Raw genomic sequence first — 3,839 nt, 5'->3', positions numbered from 1 at the left:
TGTGAACTTTTAGTTGAAAAGCGGTATATAAATACTGTTAATAATAATAATAATACATTCTTAGTCAACCCTGAACGGAGTGACAGCCAAATCCAATCCCCACCAGCCCCAAAATGGCTACTGCTGCATCCAGCAGCACTGCAGGGGCTCCTAGAGGTCTCCTTGGGGGAAGGGGTCTTTCATCCCCTTTCCCCAGGGAAAGTCCCAAGCACCACAATGGGGCTTCTCAAGGTGGTGCCAGCTATTTTGCCAGCACAGACTTGAGTGATTCCCTGTTGGGCCACGGAATCTGAGAATTGGATACAGTGGAGCAGGGCTGTGCCGGTTCCACCTCCCTCCTGCCCTGATTCTTCCCCTGGTTGTTCAATAATGTGTGCATTATTGGTGATAGTTAGGCAATGGGATGGCAGCACAATTGACAGATATCCAACAGGGACAGCATTACATCAATTGTTCGTCATCTTATCTCCTTCTCCACAGTATATGACCTAGATTCTTAGTAAATCAAGAGGTTTTGACCACCTGATTTAAGTTTTGGAAAGGGCAGTGTCTAAGGTTCATATTATTGTCCACTGATACATATCTAGAAAATAGTCTAGACAGCAATGTTCATTGGTTGATATGGGTAGGTGGGCTTGGCTTGAATGATTTTGAATAAAATAAAAGCATTCAGGAAAAATCACCACAGGTAACACATACATGTAACTTCATAACAAGGAAGTGAGATGTCCAATTGGAGCAAGTCTAGGACCTTAACTATAATTCCTCTGCTCTCCAGCTGCTACAAAGTGAAGCACACCATCAGGTTGAAATTGGTTTAGTGCTTCTGATAGTTCATATATCCTTAACAGTGCAATCCTAGGCATGTCTTCTCAGAAGTCCCATTGTGTTTGTTGGGGTTTCCTTCTGGAATGTTTGTATAAGATTGCAGCATATGACCTCTGACCTCATTTTCAACTTCTCTGAAGCCAGGATAGAGTTGGTATCTCACATCAATTTTGTGAAAATTATTATATTATCTACATAAACACACATGCGTATGAAGATTACAAAAAACAAAAAAAGTAAAATAAGCTAGCTACTTCACCCAAGCAGATTCTTGAATTGTTTTCTCTGTATGTTTGATATCTTAATCCACAATTTCAAAGGGAACGGCTGTAGCTCCATGGTAGACTGTAATGTACCGCCAAAGTTCCCAGATTTAATCTTTGATCACCACGTAAACCTTGTCTGATACCCTGGAGAGCTCCTGCCAATGAGGAGAGATAGCACTGACATTGATAGTGTGACTCAGCATGAGACAGCTTCATCTGTTAAAAATCCAATTTTAAAATGATCGAAGAATTGCATTTAAAATATGTGTTCACTTACATTCCTAGCACCTCTAGATTGTACATAGCATACTCTTAAAATTTTGCTATTTATTCACATCTGAAAACTATCGGTCCAACTTTTTCTGTCTAGAGTGGATTGATTGCTTTCTATCACACCAACATCATTTCAAGACACTGCTAAATTACGAGGCCAATGGGGCTCTGTGGAATGGCTTGAACAACTGTATCACCTGTCATTGGGAACAAAAGTAATATCCGTGACTGATAAATAGTGGAGGATGGAAAATTGATTAACTAAATTGTCAGAACTATCTTCAATTTCCCCAGACATAGATTAAAATATTATAACAAATTCTGCAGTTCCTTCTTCAAATAAAAAAGTGACAGTATTATTGTTAGCTATCGTGGTGGAAAAGGAATGAGAAGGGGGGAAAAAATGTCACAATACAGGGATCACCCTACTTCTGAGCCCTACTGATTTGCAGAGAAGGTATACAGTTTCATCTAAATGTAACACAGTGAGACATGGTGGAAACGGTGCACAGCTCTTGCTTGCTTTCAGGCTTGCCATAGCCTATTGGCTGCCTACCAGGCAACCAAATCCTGAAGAGTACACTGCTTCTCACAGCAGTGTGCACAAAATGGCTGCCGACAGCATGCTGCACACGCCATCAGCGGTCATTTTATGATAGCGGAAGCAACTTTCCCTGTCATACTTACTCCTCCCAGCATGTCAGTCCAGGATATGATTGTGCTATAAATCAATTTTAACAAACAGCAACTGTTACCCTGCACATGCCCAATCTTGTCTGATCTTGGAAGCTAAGCAGGGTCAGGCCTGGTTAGTACTTGGATGGGAGACCGCCTGGGAATACTGGGTGCTGTAGGCTTATACCATAGTCTTCCGAGACTGAAGGTTGCCAACCCGCAACCCGCAATTTTAACAATTAGGAAGGAAAAGAACAGTAGCTTCCACTTTCCTTGCCTGCACTCTCTGGATGGTGGTGTGGATTGGAGCAAGAGGGCAATTTAATGAGCTGTGGTGACAACAGTGGGAAGGAGGTGAACCAACCCTAGGAGGAAGAAGTCAGAGAAGGCTGTTGCCCACCACAAATATGGAGCAACCATTGTGTCATTCTGCTGTGGGGTCCTTTTGCAATTGTCTTTTAATTTCCCTTTGCTAATGGCCTTTATCTTGGTCTATTGATTTGTTTAAAACATTTCAACCCAACTGTTTTGTCCCTAATGGGGTTATCAAGGTGGCTTACAACAATTCTAAAATGACTGCTACTTAAACAACAGAGCTGTAACAACATTGGAGAGATGGAGTCAGGCATAAGAAACTGAAATGAGGGATATTATTGGAACACCAGGTGGAAAAGCTAGTTTTTCAGCACTCACTTGAAGGTTGGCAGTGACTGAGCCAACCATATTTCCCTAAGAAGAGAGTTTCCCATCCTAGGCATCACCGTGGAAAAGGCCCTGTCCCATGTACCAGTCAAGTGCATTTCAGCAGGCAACACAGCACGCAGTAGGGTCCCAGTGAAGACCAAAGTGGGTGGGCAGGTTCATGTGGAAAAATGTTACTCTTCAGGAAACCAAATTCCAAACCATAGAGGGCTTTAAAGGCCCACAGCAGCCAGTTGAATTCCATCTGAAAACAGTATGCTAGTGAAGCTAGTGAAGATGACAATGGGTCCTAGAGAGTATCCTAGCTATTGCATTCTGCGTCAGTTGTAGTTTCTGGACCACTTTCAAGGGCAACCCCAAATAGATTTGTTTTGCACTTTCAACATTCATTAACTAAAACAAAGTATATAAAAAGGGGGGGGGAGAATGTAAGGTCCAACCTACGCATTAGAAAGGCTGCTAGCGCGCCTCTCTGGCCCACTAGCAATGATTGCCAGGGCTTTGCCCCATTCAGCCGGCAGCAGGTGTTTGCTGCCAGCTGATTGGCTGGTTAGCCAGAAGGGGGAGGGACAGGAGAGCTGCCCCAGCGTGCGTGTGCCTGGGAAGCTTCAGTCCGTTCCTGGCGAGCGACCAGATCAGTCGCTTTGCTATGGGCGGGGAGCAAGAGGCTGCTCAGCAACGGAGCTCAAGTGAGCCCCATCTCTGATGGGGACCAGCAGCCGCTTGCTGAGCGGGCCCCTTCCCCTCAGCCTCCTGTTGCCGTGGTGGGCAACTGAGTGGGGAGAGCACACATGAGCGCGCAGTCATTTTGGCCTCATGGCGCCTTGTGGCGCTAGCACCCAGCACCATTTCCCCCCCTCTGAAGCTCAGGGGGGTCATGCCTTGGAGTGGGGGCAGGATTGGACAGCCCCCCCTTGGTTCTCCAGGCACAGCGCCAGGCAGGGGGTGCATGGAGAAACCACTCCCCCTCTTTGGGCGCCGGGTAGATGAGGGCACCAGCTGGGAGTTTAGGAGCTGGCTCCTCCGCCACCCCCATCCCTCCAGAGACTCTGGCTGCCCTGCTCATGCCCAGGCGCTGGAGCTGGCACAAGCCTC

At 45.9% G+C, this 3,839-nt stretch overlaps 1 pseudogene; it reads left to right on the top strand.

The window, feature by feature from the left end:
* Positions 1-2,104: 2,104 nt before the first annotated feature.
* On the top strand, positions 2,105-2,224 carry LOC136646252 (5S ribosomal RNA; annotated as a pseudogene).
* The last annotated feature ends 1,615 nt before the right edge of the window (positions 2,225-3,839 follow it).

The sequence above is a fragment of the Tiliqua scincoides genome, chromosome 3 (assembly GCF_035046505.1).
Source record: "Tiliqua scincoides isolate rTilSci1 chromosome 3, rTilSci1.hap2, whole genome shotgun sequence".
NCBI classification, from domain to species: domain Eukaryota; kingdom Metazoa; phylum Chordata; class Lepidosauria; order Squamata; family Scincidae; genus Tiliqua; species Tiliqua scincoides.
The sequence above is the reverse complement of the archived record's forward strand: the minus strand, read 5'-3'. Positions and strand labels throughout refer to the sequence as shown.